This window comes from Capsicum annuum, unplaced genomic scaffold, assembly GCF_002878395.1.
Source record: "Capsicum annuum cultivar UCD-10X-F1 unplaced genomic scaffold, UCD10Xv1.1 ctg76679, whole genome shotgun sequence".
Classification (NCBI taxonomy): Eukaryota; Viridiplantae; Streptophyta; class Magnoliopsida; order Solanales; family Solanaceae; genus Capsicum; species Capsicum annuum.
The window spans coordinates 94059-119766 of NW_025887000.1; the positions used below are offsets into that span (position 1 = coordinate 94059).

Genomic DNA, 25708 nt, shown 5'->3' on the forward strand with positions numbered 1-25708 from the left:
TTTAGGTAAAAGTCCTTTACTAATAAATGCAATGGGGTGACCTCCTTGCATTAGTACAACCCCCTACTCTACTAGCATCAGTTTCCACTATGAACAACTTAGTTATGTCAGGTAGAGCTAATACAGGTGCTTTTGTCAATACCTCCTTAAGTTGTGTAAGTGCCTTAGAATTTTCATCATTTCACTGGAACTTATTCTTATTCAGGAGGTCATTCAAAGGTCTTGACATAGTCCCAAAGCCCTAAATAAACCTTCTATAATACTTAGCTAATCCTAGAAAACCTCTCAATTGTTTAATAGTTGTTAAAGTTGGACAATCTCTTACAACAACAATCTTTAGAGCATCTGTAGGCACTCCCTTTTGAGTGATGAAATAACCTAGATACTCAATCCTTTTGACTCCAAAAATACATTTAGAGTGCTTATCAAATAGCTGGTAATGTTGCATAACCTCAAAAATAGAACTCAAGTGCTCTAGATGCTCATCCACACTTCTGTTGTATATTAATATGTCATTAAAGAATATAAGGACATATTTCCTTAGAAAGTCCTTAAATATAGCATTCATCAAGCCCTAAAATGAAGCAGGTGCATTTGATAGCCCAAAGGAATAACCACAATGGGTTCTGAAAGATATTTTAGGTACATCATCAATTGCCATCCTTAATTGGTGATAACCAGATCTAAGTTCAATCTTATAAAAAATTACAGAACCCCCAAGCTCAACCTACAAGTCTTTAACAACTGGAATTGGGAACTTGATCTTGGCAGTTTGTTTGTTCAAGTCTCTATAATCAACACACAATCTCCATGTACCATCTTTCTTACCAACCAATACTACTGGAGCTGAAAATGGACTAAAACTAGGTTGCACCTCCCCTTGATCCAATATCTGCTAAGCTAATCCCTCAATGATGTCCTTCTTGACAAAAGGATATCTGTAAGGCCTCTTATTTATAGATTCAGTAATATTGTACAATACTATTCTATGATCAAAGATTCTCTTAGATTGAGGCAAGTGTTGGGGTTCTTCAAACAAATGTAGTATGCTTTTGTAAGAGACTCTTCAATCTAGGATCACCCTCAAGGCTTTCGTTAGCACCAACTAAATGTCATTGATCTTTACTAGTCATAGAAGGCACAACTTGAATCATGCATAATTGAGAGTTAATAAATGATATCTTAGCTAACTTTCCAGCTCCTGTGGTTTTGATTTGTCTTCCTACTCCTTTGAGAGTATGCTTTCTCCTTTTATACCAAAACTCTATTGTAAGATCCCTGAAATTCATCTTGATATCTCCAAGAGTTAATAGCCATTGCACCCCTAAGACCACTCCACAAAACCCTAATGGTAAGAGCAAAAATTTAACTGAAAACTCCACATTATAATAGCCAATAGAGTCTACACATCTTACTTACTTGCATATCATTACCATTAGCTGCAATCACTGCCTAAAGAGTTATAGATGTAACATGGCATCCTAGCATCTTCACCACCTCAGGATTAATGAAATTATATGAACTACCCATTTCACTAAAATATGGAGAGGTTTCTTTGAATGGTAACCAATCACTCTTAATGTCTTGAATTCTAATGACCCATTAAGGGCATATGAACAGAGATTTCCATATGCTCTAAGGGCCTAATCAATTTCAGCTATTCTTTATTATCATTTGTTTGTTATTTTTTATGTTTACTTTCTACTTCTTCATGTTCTACTACCTCTATCAAATACAATTTTTTTCAAGTTTTATCACTTTTGACCAAATACATACTTCTCGTTACAGAAGTAACATAACCCTTTGGACCTCTTCTCATTCATTTTTTTAGGACTCAAAGTCCTTCTACTGACCCCTTGAGATATTGGTGCAACTGCATTGCTAGTAGGAGTAGGGAATAAGGGAGGTTTACTTTGAAACCTTTGATCATACTTCCTATTATGATTGAAATTTTGAATAGAATTTTGAACAGGTTGCTTCATAGCCTCCAAATATGCCTCTTGTATCCTTGCTGATTTGTAGACTTGAGATAAGGTCCTTGGATTTGCTATCTTTACTACCATATTAAACTCATTCTTTAACTATCCAAGATAACAGTTGATTGAATTTTTCTCTGACAGGTTGACTCTAGTTAGATGCCTTTAAAAAATAGCCTAATAATTCTTCACAGATCCTATTTTCCTTACCTTCTTTATTTCTTCCATGGGATCATCATAGTCTGACATAAATCTTTCAACTAAGGCTATAGGATACTCACTCCATTTTGGAGGATGTAAGTACTGCCTATACTTCATGAAGGTAAGTGCCATGGGACAAATCACCCTAAAATGGTATGGATGTACCCTCTCATCTATGGGAACATTTTCCATTTTGAAAAATTGCTCCACCTTGAACAACCCTAACCTTAAATCCTCTCCTAAAAACTTTAAGAATCCAATCTTGACCACCTTGAGAATTGAAAATGATGATTGTTGTAATTGCCTGTATTTTTCTCCCTTTGTGACCTTTCATCAAACTGCCTAGGTACATCATTTAAGACTTCCCTTTCTTGAAAAATTTTAGGAGATTTACCCCTTTGATTTTTGCCTGTCAAGGCCAATTTCTCCCTAATTTCCATTATTTCTTGATCCAATCCCTTTAGAGTTGACACTTCTCCTACCAGAGTTCCTACCTTTGTCAAAACTTTTTACATCATCTCCTTTAGTTCACCCATTTCACTAGTGGTTGCTCCTTTATTTCTCTTATTACTTTTTGTTATTGTTCCAAGGAATGAAAACCTTTGATACCAATTTTACCCAAATAGCTTGAATCAGTGATGATTTAAGGATTTGGAATAAGATATTGTAAAATAGCCTAAGAGTTAAGAACAGAGAGGAAGAGAATAAGAAGAGAAGAAGAGAGATTTTAGAGAAGGAAGCAATGAATTATATTATTCTAGAACTCTTGTATACCTCACTAGTTTATATACAATTGTAGAATTGACCCACTCCTTCTAATTATCAACTAACTATCAGCTCAACTACCTTTCTTGAACAATATCTCAATGTAACAGTAATGAGCAGTGGCTAGTTTAACTAACTGTTAGTTATAACAAAATTTGCTGACATTGCAATTTTGAATTCTAATTATCTAATTTCTGACATGGGAATTTCCAATTCTTGTTAGCTAATTAGTGTAACATAAATATTCTATTTTTTGCTTGATGTTCCCTCTAAATCAAAATGTTTATGCCTAAGATTTTTGCAGAAATATGATACTGATGTAAAAGCTGCACTCCTGCTTGTTGCCTGTAGTTGAAAATTGAAATAGAGAAAAAATAATTTATCATACTTCTTGTGCATGCTGCTCTGCAATGTGCTCAAATGGGTTTCAAAGACGCTATTTTATTTTCTTTCTCCCCTATTTAAAATGCGAAACAACTGGAGAATATAAGATAAACATATCAAATGTTTTATTCTATTTGTTTTTCTTTGGATTTTGCTTATTTGAGTATCAAAGAAATAGTGTTTTTCATAAGAGTTGTCACTTAATCTGCTTTGTACAATAATAATTATCAGTTGTTTCATGAAATAGTGTTAACTTTACAGGGAGAAACAAGTTATTCTTACGTGTTGTGAATTTTGATTATGAGAGTGTGGAAAAACTCAATTTGAAAAAGGAAATTCATGAATTAAACAAGAATCTATACCCCTCTGTAGAGCCATATTGCACTGGATTTCTGAAAGTCTCACACCTTCATACTCTTTACTAGAAGTGATGACAACCAACCCAGGAAGGCTTAAATAAATTGAGTACAACCCCATAAAAACATCTTGAAATTGGTGTACAAATCAATAAAAGGATACGTAAATCGGTCTTCATAACTAAAATCAAGCCTTGGAAACAACCTTTAGCAGAAATGCAAGGTAAGGCTGCGTACGATATACCCTTGTGGTGGGTCCCTTCCCTGGACATCGTGCATATCGGTAGCTTTAGTGCATCGGGATGCCCTTATTATAAAATAAAGTATCATTAAGCTCAATACTGTTATAGCTGTCTTTCAAACTCTAGTGTCATTAAAATTAGTCAAAGTACTGAGAAGTATAAGCTATTTCACTTTGAATTTCTTTTAACATACTTTTGTTACCTTGATCTTTGCACAATTAAGTTCACAGGTTCCCTTGAAAAGGTAAATTGATTGTTCAATCTATTCACGTATGGTTTTCTTCACCTAATTGCTCCTTTTGGTGCTCTCCTTTAAGATTTACTGTGTAAGATACAAAGTAAGAAAAAAGAAAGGTTAAAATAGTTAGAGCCAGAAAATTCTTACTCATTTTTTTATTTTTTCTTTTTTGTCATTTTCTTTTCAAGATCTTCATTCTTTTCTCGTGACAACTCATTTCACTCTACACTTCTGTGCCTTTTTCCACTCTAAAGTTGTTACTTTTGTCTCCCTCACCTCTTATCTTTTTTTTTCATTCTCACTTTTTCTTGAAATTTTCTTCAAAGAGGACTTCAGTTCATTGGCTATTCCAATCCTTCAGATGGGTGCAATGGTTCAAAAGTAATCTTCTTTTCATCCTATTAGAGCAAATAATTATTCTTTATCATGTATTGTATTTCGATCATTCAACCAAGGTCTCCGAAGAATAAATATGGCAAGCATGTAGTTGCATGGCACCAAAATTGACTTCATCTCTATAAGGCTCAATCATGTATTTAATACTCGACCTTCAACTTCGTTGATGGATTTTTTCGAGTTTCTTCTTTCAGCTTTGCTCCACCCATTCCACCAAATTAATGGAGAATCATATTTACAACCCCCCCCCCCCCAAAAAAAAAGGACAACAACTAGATATCATATGACTAAATCATATGATAAGGTTGCACAAGTGAAAAGGTGGATAAAAGATTTTGAACTTCATCCAAATTCCACTGAAGGAATGGAAATTTCAGTTATGTAAATAGGAGGGTGAAAATAATGAACACTTATTCCTACATTGCTGGACAACAACAAATCTGTGGCACATCTTCTTTTGTATTTTGGGAATAACATAGAGTAATACCTAGTAGTTCTCCTTTTACACTGCTGAATAATTGAGAAAACGACCAAAATGGTCCTTGATATATTGGGGTTGAACTATTTGGTCCTATATATATATATATATATATATATATATATATATATATAAAGAGATGATTATTTTGGTCCTTTGTCTTAAAGCCAACAGTCAATCAAAAAAAGTTTTTTAAATACAATTGCGGGTCCCTCAAAACTGACACATGTTCGGGAATTCTTCGACAATTTCCAATTGGTTTATTTTTCTTTCGATTACAAAAATTCTCTTTAACACACAAAATTGTTCAACTCTCAAAAGAAAAATTATAAGATCTCTATTTTCACCTCTTTCCATTTAGTTTTTGAACTTTTGTTTAAACAATGGAATTAAGAAATAAATACATGGAAAAGCTTTTAATTTTAAAAAGGGCAAAACAAAAAAGTTCTACTCTTCTATAGACCGGTTCAACAAGAGAGAATAGTTGGTTAAAACTTGAAAAGAGTTGGTTTATGGCGATCTCCTTGGATGAATGGATATTTTTAATCTGATTTACTTAGTTTAAATTTATGTTATTGGTCTCGTTGTATTTTTTTTTGTATGTATGAAAATGGGAACTGCTGGTAGTAATGTTCAGAGGGAGATCAGAAATGAGGGTAGTGTGTGTTATTCTTTTTATATGGATATGAAAAGTTGTGGACTGAAGATGAAGCATGACCTCTAATGGTGAATGAGAAGATTGAGGAAGAAAGATATGGAAGGTGATGGACTAAAGAACTGAAGAAGGGACTGCCAGGTGTTATTTTTAAGGGACCCATAGTTATATTTAACAGAATCTTATACCTGTATTGTTAATTTTAGGGCAAAGGACCAAAATGATCATTTTCTTAAATTCATCAAGGACTATTTCAACCCCCTATATAATAGGGACCATTTTGGTTGTTTTCTGCTAAATAATTGTTGGAGTATTGGAATTAAAGGCTGGACAAAGACCGGTGAGAGTTCATTCCTGCTTGCATTTAGTGGACAGTACGGAAAGAAATGAGTGCAAGACATTTTGAAAACAACAATAGTTCTATCTAGAAAATTAGAATGAATTTTCTTAGCTTGTTATTTTTTTGGGTATAAACAGAATATGTGGGGAAAAGTAAGGTAGTTAGAAGATTTAGTTACAATGTGTAAGTGTTTATGGTTTTGGGCAGGGGTTTAAGAACCTTTTGCTAGTTGTAAAGTTTGTAGGTTGTCACCTTTTTTTATGTCTAAAACAAATAGTCTACAATATTCCTAAACTAGGCCTTCAAATACAATTAGGCTGAAAATAGTAATATTAGTAGTGGTTGAAGCGTCTAGACGTTTAATAATCATCTACATTTTTGGATAGCGTCAACTCTAATTCATCTATACGTTTATCTGTTTTAGCTGTCTTTCCTCCACCTACTAGATGTTTTGAAACGTATAGATGATTTTGGTCTATGTTTCTAGGTCTGCTTCAATTATGCCTTTGTACCTTTCTGTAATGACCCAATTTTCTAGAACTGAAACATCACATAGTGATTATGATCCTGAAGGACCACAAGCTAACTCTCTACTTATATCCGTACCTGAACACTGCGTAATATAGATAATAAATGCAGAAACTGGCCATAAGGTTCAAAACAACTAAAAATACTCAAAATTGATAACTAAATACTGATACATCTATCCGAAAAGCCTCTAAACTATATGAACAGAGGAGTTGATAGGACATGTCCCCAACTAACTCCGTCTACTGAAAATAACTAAATTCAATGCGATAGTAAAATAAGGATCATTCTTCACTGAAGATGACTCACTGCTACGTTGACTGCTGCTGACTGGAATTGAGCTGCTAAGGGTACTCTGGATCTCATGCCTCTGAACCTATGGTGTCAAATAAAACACCATAACATAAATACGTCAGCACAGGAATATACCGAGTATGAAGATGAGGTAAGGCTAAATGCAAGGGCTTATGTATGAACAATTACTTAATTGAATAATCATGAGAGTACTGAATAAAAACACATGCATGAATACACAAGCCATAAATGAAATCATCATGACTCGAAATACTGAAACTTGAATACTACTTTATTGCCATCTAACTCACTACTAATGCTTGAGATACTAAATACTAAATCATCTGATACTGGTAACTGAGTACTGGAGTTGAGATCAGTCCTCTCTAGCGAGTGATCTCGAAAACTGATATTACTGGAGCTGATTAACTAAATCTACTCACATCAATGAATGCACTCTGAACTTATTACTTTCAGTTAACTGAATCGGACATCAAACCTCTCTAACAGATGATCCCTGAATCTACTATCAATGACAAAAAGAGATTTTATCTGAGATCAAACCATTCTAGCGGAGGATCTCTGAATCTGATAATGAGAATACTCAACTGAATCTGAGAATGAAATCAAGCCTATCTAATGGGTGATCTCTGGATCTGACAATGAGATTACTCAATTGAATCTGAGACTGAGATCAAGCCTATCTAACGGATAATCTCTAGATCTGATAATGTGATTAGTCAACTGAATCTGAGACTGAGATGAAGCCTATCTAACGGGTGATCTCTAGATCTGATAATGAGATTACTCAACTGAATCTGAGACTGAGATCAAGCCTATCTAACGAGTGATCTCTGGATCTGATAATGAGATATCTAACCGGTGATCTCTGGATCTAATAATGAGATTACTCAACTGAATCTATGACTGAGATCAAGCCTATCTAACAGGTGATCTCAGGATCTGATAATGAGATTACTCAATTGAATGTGAGACTGAGATCAAGCCTATCTAATGGATGATCTCTGGATCTGATAATAAGATTACTCAATAACTTTATATGGGACCATGCCTATATAACGGGTGGTCCATGAGTCAATGGAACTATCTGAGTTCCTTACTGAGATAGATGACTGTATCTGACAGTCCTGATTTTTGAGTTCTACTCTGAAGATTGATACTGAAACTGCAACTGTGGGAGTTCTTACTTAACTGACATGCCTTAAATCTGAACTAGTGGGGTCCAACCTGTAACCCCAACTGGAAAGGTATTAATACTGTCCCACGGGTAAAGACCTCTCTAGTCAAGCCTCTTTAATAGATGACCCTCGCAGAAAGTCAAGCCTAAGGCAGTATAATAGTCAAGCCTATCTAGTGGGTGACAAGCCTTTTCTAACGGGTGACTACTGCATCCTGCGCTGGCTATGTAGTTCTGGAGTTTAGGGATTGCTCCTAATGACTCTGCCTCTTTAATGGGGAGCCGCCATCCCTGCACTCACTCGGTGCTAGCTGCTACTCCCAACTGAAAGACTCTAAACTGATTCTCAACTTAAACTGAACTGAATCTACTACTGATTATACTTCTTGACTGATCTGATTGAGTTAATATGAATTCACTTGGTTCGGTATCTGATGGAATACTATTAAATCTCGTTATTTGACTGAACGATACAGAGCCTTGAATAGATTACTCGATTACTACTGAGGTCTGAACTGAACACTTAAATACTACTAGATCTGAGCGGAGTACAGAACTGAGGCTAGATTACTAGCGATACTGCAATTACGGAGATTACTGAGATTTTTTAAGTTCTGTATCTATCTAAGAATACAGAGTTCTAAAACTCACTGAGTTCTGAGAATCAAGGTTTTACTAAGATTATCGTGAAAATTGACACGGGCTCTAGATTGCAACTAAATTATTGGGTATATATAACCCCAAGACTCGATAACATAAAAGTAAGGAAGAACCATTCTTGAATTATCAAGACCATGGACATTCATTCACCTTCACAATTACTAAAACATCTCTTCAAGCATTTAGAAATCATAAACATGTGATAGTATAAGGAGACATGCTATTGTCTCATACTCCATTCAACAAGTTTTCGCATCAAACACTTAACATGCATTAAAGAACACATAATTAGAGGATTTCATGCTAACATGTCACAATTCATTTTCTAAGGCTTTTCTAAAAACACTTGGCATGCATAGGCTTGCACATAATTGGGAATTTCTAGTCAACATGCTATAATGGCTCTAATTCCTTCACATAAGCATTTTATCAGACATATGGGGAGCATGATTTTCTTATTCAACAATTTCTACACTTAATTGACATGAACACATCACTTAACAAGAAAATTGAAGACGGTTTATCATGAACATCACATAAATATCACATACTAAGGTCAAATCTTGAAACCTCATAAACAAAACATGAATTAGAAACTCAATAATAGTATGAACTCTAATTTCAATTCACATGAATCATGAAAACTCATAAACATAAGATCTGTCAAATTAGAAAAGGGTTCTTGAGCTTCTTCGATGAAAAAGACACAAGAATCAACATCTGCATACCTTAGTTTCTTGATTCATGAAAAATTAATAGAGGAAATCTTGATGATTTGGGCCTTGGATTAGAAATGCTAGGTTTTGTTCTTGATTTCTTGAGAGAGAAAATATTTTAATTTGGGGAAAAAATTGATGAATAAAGAAGTATTTTCGTTATTTAGGGTATGGATCCCTTATATAGACTGGTTTGGGACTTTAGGAAATTACCAATTGGTCCTTGAAATTTTAAAATGGAATCTAAAAATCCCAATTACACATGCTGGCATGACGCAATGGAATCGCACTAACTCACTGAAAACTGGACAATTGGGAAACTGATTGGTGGTGCGATAAGGTGAAAATTGCATCGCCACCTTGGTTGCTAACTGGAAAGTCACCGTGACATGGTGGAATCATGTTGGTGTACTGGAAATTGACAACTTTGAAATTGATCCTTGGCACAACGTGCCATAATCTTGGAGGTTCACTGGATTTTGACGATTGGCATTTTGGCTGGCTCCGCGACGCGTTAAAGTACCAGGTGGTACACTATCTCACTAAAATGGCTTTAACTCTTCGCTCGAGTATTGGATTTGGAATAATTTGGTATTGATATTAGGGAAATTATTTACGGTTCAAAATAGTTCTCACTTAGGAATACACGTGTCAACCTTTTAGGGCCGGATTAACACTTCACTGAACACGCTCTAAGGCTCAGACTATGAGAGAATTTTATGGGGTCTTACATTTCCCCTGGATTGATTCTTGGTTTCCAAGCCTCTTTGAAGTCTATCAAGGACATGATGATGACTTGATAAAAACCCTATTATGTACTTCAATAATGAAAGGGAATTGCAATCGCAAAAGGGGAATTTTTATTGCTAATCAAAATTCAATACAAACTACCTGTTATAATTGATAAATTAAATTGGAAACTATGAGAAATAAGTCGCCATGGAAGCTCCAATAGTCACCTATCAATGGTGATTAGGGATAGACTCAGTTGAGAGAAAGAAAAAGTAGTTAGGAAGAAGAGAAAAAAATGAGAGGGAAAGATTGATAGGGTTTTACCAAAATGATTTGTTTCCCCCCTTCATAATAGTTCATTGTGTTTATATTGAAGTGGATTGCCCGTGCCTCTCACGTGACCATAATGTATGTCTTTGACATGACTACTAATACAGGTCATGGCTATCCTTCTCGCTTTAAATCGACCTTGTCCTCAAGGTCATTATTGAATACTTGACTAGAAGTTGATGATCTGGTTTTTTTGTAGGAAGTATTAAGCACCCACAAAAATATACTAAGTTGTTCGGACTCTCCAAAAATGTCGCCACACCCATGATAGATCCTTAAAAAATACACTATTATTTGAGGATCCGACACGCACCCGTAGATATTTTTGAAGAGTCCGAGCAACTTTGAAAATACCAATGAGAATAACCAACTTATAATTGAACGAGTTGCTTAATTAAAGCAATCCAGAGTTGCATATTACCGATGATAATTGCATATGAAAGAAGAGAAGTCCGTATCTTTAAAGAAGTTTAGGCCATAGTTCAACAACTAAAACAACTTCTAACTGTAGAGATGCAACTGTATACCTTTCTTTTTTGAATTGAAGTTTTGAGACAGAAGGAAATTGCAATTTTTCTCTCACAAAATGCAAAAACCCATGAATGTGGTTACTAGAACAGAACTTTCCTGAATAGCAATATAGATTAAGAAACATCACTTTCACATACTTAATCAGTCTTTCATGAAACTTTTCTAAAGTAAGCGTTAGTAGAATAAGAAATGCCCATTGAGCCAAATTTTATCGCAAAAATGTGTCCATTTTCTTTGATATCACTCAACAGTCCTCTTAAGTTGTAATTAGTTATTTCCTCAGAATGACTCAACTTGATATTTTTGGTATGCAAATAGATGCAAATGAACTAGCTCCAGATCCATGAAACAGTCAACATTTCATGTCTCATTTGATCTTTATCTGCCACATCATCCAAAATTGGATAAAACCAAACCTGGACAATCTCTACGTATCTAAATGCATCATATAATAAATTTAATACATTCACATTCACAAGTGTACCAATCACGCTTCCATATAGTTTGATTATTCTCAAAGGAGACGCCTTGAGAAGAAGAAGCACACTGTAAGTGTTTAAATGTGGCAAGAGTAATACAAGTTCATTCTTCTTAATGAAGACTTCAAAATGATACTTCCTGACATAGACTACAATAGCAGTAGCTGCATCAATCAACTGATATAACCAAAACAACAAGGGAAGAACCTCCACTATATCATAACTTAGTAGATGTAACTGAGCAATAATGCATAGTACTGACAACTTGAACTTAATAGGCTTCATACAATTGATATCAATCATATCCAAGATAGTAACTCCAGGGTGAAAAAGTATAATAGCTTCATTGTTTTCCTTCTCAAAGCCATAAGAGAAGAAGTCGAGAATGAGTGTATTAATCAGCCCGAAAGAATAAGCAATGAGCACATGTAGGAATGAATACATACCTAACTCTACTCCATCAAGGAAAGCCCATAGAACCTATCCAATATCAAACCAATTGCAGATATGTAAGCCTAAGTTACATCCAACCCATGAATTAACTCGGGTCATTTCGCTCATTCGCCTGTACTTTCGTGGCTCATCAAGGAATGTACTCCGAATGGAAATGTGAAGCTGAAACTTTATGGCAACCAGAAATGGATGACCTACAGCCCCAAATATGGAGTCCATATGCCACAGAAAACAACCATTCCTTTGAGGAAACACAAAGAGTCTAGTGGTACTTGATCTCGTAGCCATAAACTCACAACTAATTCCTAGAACCAATACTGAAATATGTTCTTCACAAGTAATAAAGTATGTACATATGCCGTAAATTGCAATTGTAGAATTTGGAGGTATCTACTAGGGTTTAAATAGGCAAGTTTGCTCCGGAGTCAAAGGAAAATTGATTTAAAATACTTTGATCATTGGGCGTGGAATTAATATGATAAGATAATATTTGAATAATCTCCTTGAAATCATCCACAACCACAAATTGAATAATGTTTGTTGTACTAAGAAATATGGTAAGCAAACTACAACTGAATGAATGCATACTCAACTTTTTCTTATTAAGAAAAGCCCAAAAAGCCTGCCCCATATCAACCCAATAATAAATGTATAAACTCAAAGTATGTGGAAGCAAACCAGTAGTTGTAAGAGGGCCATAACATGCTGTCAAACTCTGCCACTCCATCTTTATATCCAATAGCTTGTCACTAAACTCTATGTAAAGCTTATATCCCTTGCATGGCAATTCGTTGAGACATATCAATTTCAATATTATATCCTCAACATCAAGAACATAAAGTCGTAAATCAAAATGTAAGTCCCCGATCTCGATAGCTATGGTGTTTGTATTGTGGCTAGAGTGAAATTAAACTAGAATTTAATATTCTACCCATTGAGGATATTCGTCAAACACCTAGTCCTCATTACATTCTAAATTGACCTCACTATTGTTTTCCACTTTTAGCAGTTCAACAATAGCATGGTTGCAAGAACCCACCTCTACTTGGTTGTCCCCTTCATTCATTTACCCCGAACAAAAATCAAGACAAAAATAATATTATCAGTGAACACTATGTAAACACCATAGACATAATAGTTGCATTGGTAGGTAACACTGCATATGCAATCCTCACACCAACTCCGAAATTATTTTAAATCCATAAGTATTCTTGAAATTCCATCCATAGGGCCCTTCTATTGGCATTGTTTTGTTCAACCAATTTAGCCAAAGTTGATAATTCCATAAATATCTTCTTCAAATACTACCCACAACCAAGACAAGTTTGTGTCTTTGATACCCATTGTTATGTACTTTGATAATGAAAGGGACATTGGAACCGCGTAAGGTGAATTTTTATCGCTAATCTAAATTAATACAAGATAGCTATCATAATTGATAAACTGAATTGGAAATTACGAGAGATAAGTCACCGTGGAAGCTCTAATCATCACCTGTCAATGGCGATTAGGGATAGAATCAGTTGAGAGGAAGAAGAAGAAGTAATTATTAGGAAGAAGAGAGAGAAATAAGAGAATGAGAGGGAAAGATCATAGATTTTACCAAAATGATTCATTTCCCCCTTCACAATAGTTTACCATGTTTATACTGAAGTGGACTGTCTGTGCCTCTCACGTGACCACTGATACGGGTCATGGTACTCCCTTTGCTTGAGAGATCATGGAATAGCACTATTATAATTCAATTCTAATGAGAACATTATCCCTAAATAAGGCCTTAAAATACAAATAGGCCAAAAAAAGCAAAAAAAGGTAAGACTGAATTGTCTAGACGTTTGGTAACCTTCTGGAAGTTTTTGGTCAGCTTGAACTCCAATTTGTCTAGCCATTTACCCCATTCTCCTCTTCCTGAGTGTGTCCTTGACTTCTTTTAGTTTCTTTACTACCTGATTAAGTCAAACTTAGGTCATGTACTTTAAGGACTTTATTTGGAATAAAAGATCATTTTGGGAAAGAAAATTCTAATGTTACAACTCCTAGAAAATAAAACTGGGGGAAGATAAGGGTCTTAGAAAGGTTACTATGATGAAGAGCTATTTGGTGCCTCTTAGGAAGGTGATGGCGTGAGACATTTATCAAGTATATTGATACACCAAAATTACAACTCTCGTAAGTAAGTGTAAGCGGTCGCTGTCACATATAGAACCCTAGTGTGCTCACTATGTATTGTAATCATTAATGGACTGTTGATCAGAGGTTCCTGAATATGGGGGGTTTTGATTTGTAACTTATAAAATAATTAATTATAACAAGAGTATTCCAATGAATGATTCTCTTTGTAATTAGTAATTTAATGAGATTAAACAAACCAGGGTTATGGTTACCAAAATGCTAGCACAACTAAGGTTGTGAATCACTTAAGAGTTCCAATTAACAAATTCAATTGCAAGAAGGGTTGAATCCTATTCTTTATCCCTTAATTTCTCAACCTAAGTGGATAGATTATCCTCTAATTCTCTCAAACTCAAAGGATATATTGTTCTTTCAACCATTTTCTCATATAAGCTAATCCTGTTAAGGAATTTTCCATTAATCCAAAGGTTAAAGCCCTTAGAATTTATGTAAACACTTTTCTTTGTTCCAACAAACACTTTCCTTTCAGACAAGTGATGTTCTTGGGCTCACTTCTCAAGTTTGCAACCAAGAGAAGTTATTAACTTGAAGAAAGGTCTGTACAATATCAGTTATTCATGGAATTCAATTTGATTCACAACCCATAGATGTTTTTCACATTAAGGATCCCATAACCCTAGTTATGGGAACTTAGCTACAAAATTCCATAAACGAAGCAGAAATAATTCTTGTATTATTCATAAAAAGATTTAGAATTCACTTACAAAAATCTCAAGAATCAGTTCTTGAATCTTCAATAAAAGATTGAATGATTAACTTCCGCAAAGATTTGCTTGAATCCCCAAAGTACTAGGTTACAGAAATCTCTATAGATGTAAAACTTGTAAAAGATAAAAGCCTCCCTGCTAACCTTAAAATTTAGTATTTATATGTTCCCAGGTAAAAAGGAATCTAAAATTTAAAATTAGAAAAACCGCGTCCAAGTCGACGGCCAAAGTGGTGGTCCGTTGAAAGTCTGACGGTCCAGCATTTGGTCCATCACTGAGTCCTTCAGAAGAGTGCTTCCTGGATAAGGCCTGATGGTCCAATTGGTAGTCGGTCGAAAGATTGACGGTCTACCATTTGGTCCGTCATTGAGTCCTTCGGGAGGCCATGTTCTGATTAAGCCTTATAATCCACCTGGTGGTCCGTCGTAAGACTGACGGTCCACCATTTTGACCGTCAAATTCCCTTTTTTTGCTACTTTTTCGAAGTTTCTTCTGTAGTTCACTCCTTTCCCTGAAACATTAAAAAAAATCATTAAATACCACTTTGGTTGCTTGAAAACATACAATTTTCCCAAGAAGATGATGCTAAATGTTCCATCAAAAGCCGGAACATCATATATTCCCTTCGATTCCTAGTCATTGTTCTTTTTTTGTCAATTAATTCTTCTTTTATTTCTTCTGAAATTCGTACTTCATTGACTAAAATATTATTAGCATCCCGAGTTGTAAAAGAAAATAAGTCCCAGTTTTACTATATTTTGAGCATGATATAGCTAACTTACAATTCCTAGTAGGTGGCCATATTTTATTCTGAGGTTGCTCTTCTATTATATCATAACCTTTTGTAAATTTGAAAATTCAGTATCAAAATCAGACAGTGATTTTAAAAGCTAAAGCAAAAGCACAAAAAAGTATCAAAATTGGTAGACCTTGACATGAAAAGAGAGTAGTAAAGTGCATACTCCCTTAAACTGAAGCTCACGACTTATAGAAAATATAAAGAAGTACCAAATATATATGAGTTTAGTTTTACAGTGGCTGATATCATCGAGGTATTTGTGTAAATAAATACAATCCATGGAATCACAGAAAGTATCAAAATCAAAGAACATTCTTGAGTCTACGAGAATTTTTATGAAGCCTTTCATTTGCTTATTTATCTTCAATGAAAGTTTATAATATCAGCATCCAATGTACAGTAATGCCGATACTAACTTTTGACTCTTCAAAGTTGAAATTTAAAAGATTGACTGCTTCTCATTGGGATCAGTTTAAGCATCATTATTTAAAGCACACACTTCTCTGAAGCACATTTACCCATGAAATGATTACCACTCGCTCTACATCAATCCATCATTTTAAGCAACAAATAGTAACTTTTAATAGTACTGATATCAAATTTCTACTCATACATGGGTCTATTTTCTTAGAGGTGTCCCAGTCCTCCTCTTTACTTGGAGAAGAGAGAAGGCTGAAGGGGCTAGGATATGATGACTGCATTTGCTTATAGCCCATATGTGATTAATCTATTTCTCTCTTTTTATAAGAGAGTATTATTTTTTTTTCGACCAGTGATATAAGCCTATTCCAAGGTTGGTTCAATGTTTTTTTTCTTTTCTACTCTCTAATGCCTTCTCATGCTACAACAATAGTTGAAATTTGTTTTTTTAGGAAAGATGTGTTGATGTGTAGTCATTTTGAAGAAATGTTCCATATTTGCAGCCTGTAGTGTTTCTCCATAGAGGCCCTGGAGGTCGAATTCACCCAATAACAAGAGGTTCTTTGATCGTGTCTTCTATTGAATCATTTTATTTGATCAGTTAGATATTCTTAACTAAGTGCTAATACATGCACTTTGTGTTTTTTCAAATAAAAAAATTGCCATATTCTAGAGAGGTGCAGGTAAAAGTAATCCTCATACTTGCTTGGAGGAGAACACTATGTGGGATCATATTGGGTATATTGAAAAACTAAGAGAGCATTTAAAGATTCCAAAATGGCAGGTGCAAATCACTCTCTTTTTGTGACTGCTAGGTCGATGGTAGTTCATAATCCTCTGATAGGTGTGAGTTTGCTGTAGGTATTTGGTGGCTCATGGGGAAGCACTCTTGCTCTTGCATACAACATGTCACATCCTAATAAGGTCTACTAGTTGTTATTCTTTAAGTTTAAGTTTTGTAGTTCAAACTTGTTTGGAAAAAGTGATAGATCTATTCGCAATATCATGTTAAATCTATGTTATTACTAAATATGTTAAATGACCTTTCTATTAAAGGTTACTGGTATTATTCTTAGAGGGATCTTTTTGTTGCAGAAGAAAGAAATTATTTGGTTTTATGAGGGTGGAGTTGCTGTAATATACCCTGATGGTATGTTTCTGAATTTTATACGTGCATATGATTGAGAATAGTTAAGGGAGGCCAACCAACTATACCTAGTGCACAGTTGTATTGAGTTGTTATAGAATCTGAGAAGTATAAACTATTTCATCTGCTGCTTGAATGTATTAGTTTGATTATATATGAACTTTTGAATTATACGTAGGATATAAAAATAAGGATTTGGCAAGGGCATTCCTATTTGTTTTTTCCCTATGAAGATGACAAACAACTTTTATATCTACTTGTAGATCCTTGCATTATTCACTTGAAAGCCAATGTTTTGGCCAGTTCACTATTTCAAGGCTACAAATGAAATGCATTCTCCACAATATATGTCTCATTTTGCAATTTCTAGCAAAGTTGTGATTGGTCTGAGGTGTTTCTTTTAACCAATATTTTTAAGTAAGAAGACAGCTCATTCAAACTGTTTAATCACATTGTATTAAGTGGTTAAATGCTTACCTAAACCTAAGGAAATGGTTTTCAAAGTTAACACCACCTTTTTTTGTCATTTGTTACAGTTTGGGAACCATTCAGAGATCTAATTTCAAAGGAAGAAAGGAGTTGTTTTGTCGAGGCTTACCACAAAAGATTAAATTCGGCTAACCTAGAAACACAAGTAAGAAGTTGTTGTTTAATTGTATGTCCCAGTTTCTTTTATTGTTCCTAATTTTGTGAATATGTTAAAATTTCCTTTTTTTTACGGTAGAAAGAAAAGGTTAAAGAAAGAAAATTTCTCTCCGTCCCATTTATGTGGCAACCCTTCCTTTTTAATGGGTCCCAAAAATAATAACACATTACTAATTTGAACCAATTTTGCTTTAAAATTTCCCTTTTATCCTTAATGAAATGATTTATTGCGACATATATATCTAAGGATTATTTTAGAGCATAAGTTTCAAAATCTTTCTTTTTTTCTTAGACACTGTGCCAAGTCAAAGGGTGCCACATAAAATGGGACAGAGGTAGTAATTATTTGCTCTTTCCCTTTTGATATCCTTGATGTTTCCCTTACACAACCCCTGAAACTTTTGAACATACATGTGTTGTGTTGTTGATATAACTTGATTTTATTTGAATCCTCAACAATGGTAGAAGCACCTTTTTATTACTTTGTTAGCACTAGACAAGTATTGTCCCCTTTTTTGATAACCATGGTGTCCGGGCCAGACAACTATTGTGCTTAAGATAGAATGTTTGAAGTACTCATAAATTTTCTTTGTTTCTTCTATTTTTGGTGTAAACAAGATATAATGGGTTTTTTTTTTGTTTGTGTGTGTGGGGGGATATGGTAAAGTTTCTAGGCAACGTGGTAAATTATAAGTTAGCAACAATAGTCCCAGTACACCTTTTATGGGAACTTTGCTAGTAAAGTAGCCCATTGGCACCTTCAAGTGCCAATGCTTTTGGATTGAATACAATGTTAACTTATTCAAAAAGGAAAAAACTCATAACTACTGCACATAATACACCATGCTACTTTTTTCAGTAAAGAAGTCAAAATTAGGTGACTTAACAGTTTTAAGAAGTCATCATGACTCATGAAAATATGTGATAGCAAAGTTAAAAGCACAAAGGATTTTAGTATAATAGGAAGCGCAACGGCTTCACAATTTAGTCTCTTTAGCATTGATGTGGCTTGTTTGGAAAGAGAGAAATAGGAGATCTTTTGAGGGAGTCGAGTCTAGTTTTTCTCAGGTGAGGTGAAACTATTCTTAGATCAGTGCTATAACTATTAACAATGAGTTATGTACTGAATAGTAGTAGAAGAAGAAAAAGGACAGAGTAAGTAGAATAGAGAAGAAGAAGAAGTTTTGAAGAGTAGAATGAGAGATCTTGTGTATTCAACTTGTTGTTGTTAATAGTACATAGTCAGTTATTTATAGGAGAATTAACTATCACTCTAACTACTTCAACAACTAGCCGCTAACAAGAGTAACTAACTGTTTCAAGAAAACAATTATAACAAATTTTTCAATTTTCCTGCACATAGCATATTCTTATAGACTTTTCCAGCTTGTGATTTTTCCTTTGTATTCAACATATTCAACATTCCCCCTCAAGCTAAGAAGGTGAAAAAATATCACACATTCCTAGCTTGTGATTTAAATGCACTTGTTTGGTTAGCTTATCTGCAGGCTAATCTTGTGTAGCAATATAGTTTGTAGTGATCATCCCTTGACTTATCTTTTCTCTTATGAAGAAGCAATCAATGTGAATGTGTTTAGTTCTTTCACGGTAAAATGGATCGGCAGCTATTTGAATAGCTGATTTTCTATCACTAAACACCTTGACTGGCTGCTTTACTTTCATTCCAATCTCCTTTAGTAATCCTAGTATCCAAACTAGCTCAGCTATTATAGCTGCTAAGCTTCTAAATTCAGCCTTAGCTGAACTTTTGGAAACAATAGCTTATTTCTTTGACTTCCAGCATACAACTGACTTACCAATTTTTACAAAGTAACCAGTCACTGATCTCTTTATTTGAGGACATGATGCCCAATCTGCATCATAGTAAACACTCACCTGATCACTTGGTTCACTAAATAGTAACATACCCTGACTAGGTTGATTTTTAATATATCTCACAACTCTGATTGCAGCATCCATGTGAGACTTCTTTGGTTCTTGTAGAAACTTAGTGTCTGTACACTAAATACAATATTAGGTCTAGTCATAGTTAAGTATAGTAACTTGTCAATCATTCTTTGATATACACCTTGATCTACAGGAGGATCATCAGTAGGGTGTAGTTGTTTGACATGATCATCAAATTATTTTGAGGTTAGTTTGGCATTGTAGTCCATAGGAGTAACCACTAGTTTAGCTACTGTCAATCCCAACTCTGATAGTAACTCTAGAGTGTACTTTCTCTGGTGCATTAGTATTCCTTTGCTTGACCTTGCAAATTCTATGCCAAGAAAGAACCTTAATCACTTAGATCCTTTATTTTGAAGCTTTGTTGTAGCATAACTTTTGCATCTTCTATCAGTTTCAACCTATCACCAGTGATTAGCATATCATCAGCATACACAAGTACCAAAGTAATTGCTTCTTGTGTCCTTCTTATATACAGAGATGTATAATATTGACTTTAAACAAACTAAGACCTTAGTAAGACTTCTGATAGATTTGTATTCCATTGTTTAGATGCTTGCTTTAATCCATATAGGGATTTGGTCAGTCTTCATACTGAATTCTCCCCTTGACTGGAAAATCCCTGAGGCAATTCCATGTATACTTTATCAGTGAGGTCACCATTTAGAAATGCATTGTAGACATCCATCAGATAAACAAACCAGTTCTTCTTTGCAGCAGTAGAAAGAATAGTTTTTACTGTTTTCATCTTCACAACTGGTGAGAAGGTTTCTTTGTAGTCAATCCCTTCTCTTTGTCCATAACCCTTTGCTACAAGTCTAGCTTTAAATCTTTCCACTTTACCTGAAGCCTTATACTTCACCTTATATATCCATCTGCAACCAATGGCTTTTTTACTTTTAGGAAAGGGAACAACCTCCCAAGTGTGGTTAGAATTTAAGGCCTCTATACCAGTCTTTATTGTATCTATCTATCTAGGATCTTTGTAGGCCTCAGAATAGCTTCTAGGCTTTGTAACAGATGAGGTTTTCACCAAAAAGCTCTTATAGGACTGAGAAAGTTTATCATATAACACATGATTAGAAAGAGCATGAGGTACCTTCTTTTTATTCTTAGAGACAAAGTCATTCATCCATGCTGGTGACTTTCTTTCTCTTATTAATTTCCTTTGATCTTGAGCTGCAGATGGTTGAGTTGTAGGCTGTGTAGTATTAGGAACCCTCTGTAGTTGTTGTTCTTGCTGAGCAACCTCTTAATGTCTGCTTGATCTTCTTTGATATACCTTGGTTATGGTCTATCTAGTAGTAGGTACATGAGGCTGTAGGTGCTCTTGCTGGTTCATAATGTTAGGAACCTCTTGAGATGAGACATTCATAGGAGCCCACAAGGGTGTCATAACATCACTTACTATCAAAAATTGATCTTCCAATGGAAACATATGATAGGGAATCTGCTCATCAGCTGCTTCAAGCTTGAAAGTAAACACATCTTCCCTGAAAGACACATCACTGCTAATAAAGAAAACATTAGTAGATATGTCATATAATACATATCTCTTCTTGGTACAAGAATAGCCCATCTATACAGATGCTCTTGATCTTGGACTGAGCTTGTCAGACTCATTTAGCACCTTAGCATAACAGAGGCAACCTATTACTCTTAGGTGCTCACAAGATGGTTTAATACCATACAGCTTTCTATATAGAGTATAATAATCAACACTTGAACTAGGTAACCTGTTTATAAGGTAAACAACAGCTAAAACACAATATCCCCAAAACTTAACAGGTATTATTACTTGAAACCTCAATGCTCTTGTGACATCCAGGATATGCTTGTGCTTTCTTTCAACCACACCATTTTGTTGAGGTGAATAAGAAAATGAGGTGTGATGTACAATACCCTTTGTTGCAAATAAACTACTGCATAATGAGTTCACAAACTCAGTTCCATTGTCATTTCTAATTACTTTTACTGTTTTGCCAAACTGTGTCTTAACATACTCAAGAAATTATTGTATCTGCAGATACACATCTGACTTGAGTTTCAATAAGAACAACCAAGTAAATCTTGAACAATCATCAACCACTGTTAAGAAAAATCTGTTACCCTTCATAGTTGGAATTCTATAAGGTCCCCATAGGTCTATATGTATTAGATGAAAACAACATGCAGACTGAGTATTACTTGTAGGAAAAGAAAGTCTGGTTTGCTTAGCACAAGTACTGACAAGTCTACTACATGAAACTTATTAGGTAGCACCTTTAGAAGTATAATAGAGGAGTCATGTCCTAATCTTCTAAACCATAGATCAACCTCAGCTTGGGCTTTACTCTCATTATCTTTAGTAGAGATTTATATTGCTGTTGCAACCTTCCTTTCTTAAGTATTCACTAAGATATAAAGACCTCCATCAAGCTTACCAATTCCCCTCACCTTTCCAGTATAGAAATCCTAGAAAATACAAAAATCAGGGAAGAATTCACTAAATATTTCCATTCCTTGGTCAATTGTGATACTGAAAGCAAGCTACATATAAACTGAGGAATATGATACACATTTGTCATACTATTTTCAGCAGACACATAACTAGATCCCACATATGTAAATTCATTCAGATAATCATTAGGTAAATACACCCTTCTTGGCTTATCTAGTTTTGTTATGGACTCATCCACTAGTAAGTCTAACTTTCCAACCATGTGATTTGTGGCACCAGTGTCAATTATCTAATTTCTTGACTTATATGAAGCTAGAAATACACTAATACCTGTATTTGCAGCATTTGCTATCTCAGTAGATATGCTAGCACCATTATTTTTGTTGATCATCTTCAGATTTGATTATATTATTCCTTAGTATAGGCTGCTGTTCCCATCTGACCAAGTTGATCCAATTGTATTTCAGACTCTTCTGGATGGCATCCATCATTGAACTAGTTACTTTGGACAGACCTTGATTGAGAACCTCCCGGACCAGATCCTAGCACACCTACATTAGTAGCTACAACTTTGTGGCTTTCATTACTCATTATCATGGTATATGCTTGATTCTCAGTAAGCAGAGAAGTCATAAGTAGTATTTGGCTTTTAACTTGTGTATATGTATTTAGTCCCAAGAGAAACTTAAATAACTTCAGTTTTTGGAGGTGTAGAACAAACTCCTTAGATTTTTCATAATCATATCTAGGATCAGGAACAAGGGCCTCAAATTCCTTCCATAGATCTTTCAGTTTTGAGAAATAACAGAACACAAAAGTCATTCCTTGAGATATTGTAGCAATTTCCTTATGAAGATTAGAATTTCTAGCACCATCCACTTAGTTGAATCTTTTAAACAACTCATTCCACACAACACTTTCAACTGATGCATACATGATTCACCTAGTAACTCTTTAGACACAGAATTCATAATCCATGATAACACAATAGCATTCACTTTTTCCCAGTGATTGCCTAATTTAGAAGAATACTTTTCTTTAGTTCAAGAACCATCAACTAGTACTAACTTGTTCCTTCCTAGTAGGGCTATACGCATAGATCGAAACCAGATAAAGAAATTTTCCACACCTGTCAATAGGAAAGAGATGATCTATGTGCCACTAATTTTGAGGGACTGAGAAAGAGATGATGGTTGTAATCCATTGCAGTTATAGCTCCTACACTGCTAGTTGATCCACCACCCACTTTGACACTATTAACACCATTTGCCATTACTTGAACCTTTAAATCTTGACTCAAGAAATCCTTTAAGATACTGAGAAAACTAGAATCTATGATTGAGCCCTTTATTCAATCTCCAGAATCAACTAAGGTAGATAGTTTTAATCCATCAAACCTGGCTCTGATACCATGAAATTATTCTTAGATCAGTGTTTTAGCTCTTAACAATGAGTTATACACTGAATAGTAGAAGAAGAAGAAGAAGAAGGACAGAGTAAGTAGAACAGAGAAGAAGAAGTTTTGAAGAGTAGAGTGAGAGATCTTGTGTATTCAACTTGTTGTTGTTAATAGTACATAGTCAGTTATTTATAGGAGAATTAACTACCTCTCTAACTACTTCAACAACTAGCCGTTAACAAGAGTAACCAACTATTTCAAGAAAATAGTTATAATAGATTTTTCAATTTTCCAGTACATAGGATATTCTTCTAGACTCTTCCATCTTATAATTTTTCCTTTGTCTTCAACATATTCAACATAAGGAATATCATCTGGTCTCTCATTTTTTTTTGGTGCGCCCATAATATTCCTAGTTGTATAGAATAATAGGTGGACCTTATAGAGAATTAGATTTTGTAGATTCTTTACCTTTTGTTCTTTCCATTGTATATGGATAGCTTGACCTTGTTTATGAATGAAACTCACTTACCTTATAAAAGAAAAAAAAGAAGATATGATGTTGTTTGTGTCTGCAGACGCCGTCTGACATTTTCTGATCATTTTACCTGCTCAACATCAAATCAACTCCATATATTGCTATATTACTATTAAATACATTACAACACTTGTTTGTTTGTCTCATGTTCTTAATTTTTTAGTATGCAGTAGCTAGGTCATGGACTAAATGGGAAATGATGATTGTTCATCTTCTCCCTAATGAAGAGAATATAAAGAGTGGAGATGATGATCATTTCTTCTTGGTGATGAAATTGGTTTCATCCAATTTAGATATCAGAGTAAAACATTATGGTTGATTTACTTCAGACTATCAAAACAGTCCACCAAAGGAGAGATTCGAGAATTATTTGATTTTTAGGGGTGTTTTGGTCATTCCCCGTCACCCAAAATCCGTCCAAACCCTACATTAAAGCCTATTAGAAGCATTATATGTTATATTTCATCAAATTCCCTCAAAAAGAAAACCCTAAGATCCTATATCCAACTTCAAGAACCTCCAAAGTTCACCATTAATTCTACAAATTTATTCAAGATTCCAAGTTACAAGTTCAAGAACTCCAAGAACCATCATTCAAAGGCACGATTAACATCTCAAAAATGAGTATCGATCTAAAGTTCATTATTCAAGGTATGTGGGGTTTTTCAACAAAACTTTCTTTCGTTCTTGTGCCCAAAAGTAATTTTCTTTACAAAGGCATGATTTTTATTTGATTTTACAAATTTGAAGCATGAACCCATATCTTATGATGATTATTATAAAATCTTGATGTTTATAATTTTGAAAGATGAATTTACATGTGTGGAGATATAAAGCATAAATCTTGAACGATATTTATCATGATTTTGATATTTGGATCGTGAATCCCCATTGGAAATTGTGTTTTTTTTAGAAAGTGTGTGTTATAAGCACGTTGATGTTGAATATTTGAGATATTTTGAATGATTTAACCTTTTGGTCTTAATGAAGTTGTTTTGAACTCCAGTGTGAAAGAAATCCACAATGTGGTTGATTTTGATAGATGGGAAGCATGATGGCTCCCGATGTATATTTATATATTACTAAAATTATTTTATTGTGGATTGTCTTTGAAATGATCTGTGCTAAGTCTGGGAGAAATCTTTAGCAACGAGTGGGAGGTATAAAGTGATCTTACTTCCCTAGAACTATGTGCCCCCGTAGGAGTGATCCTGAGGCTGATTTATATAGTGATCACTAGTTTGTGTGGATTTGATATCGATAGTCCTACTCTGATGGCAAGGATAGGACGACTCTCCCCAACGTGGGTTGTACATTGGACTCCATGTAGCTCATATGGTTTATGTCAGTTATAGGATCTCCCAGTGTGTGTGTGTTTCCTTGTGTCTATGGTGAATGGTGAAGTGATTTGAAAGTGGAATTGTGAAAGTTATTCTTTCGAAAGATTTAACTAATATTTACATTATGAGAATTGATATTCTTGATGAACTGAGAGTGATT

General features: G+C 34.6%; 1 pseudogene; it reads left to right on the forward strand.

Annotated features, from left to right (window-relative positions):
- LOC124894664 overlaps positions 1-24473 on the forward strand; it is a 68424-nt pseudogene extending 43951 nt beyond the window's left edge.
- Positions 24474-25708: the final 1235 nt, after the last annotated feature.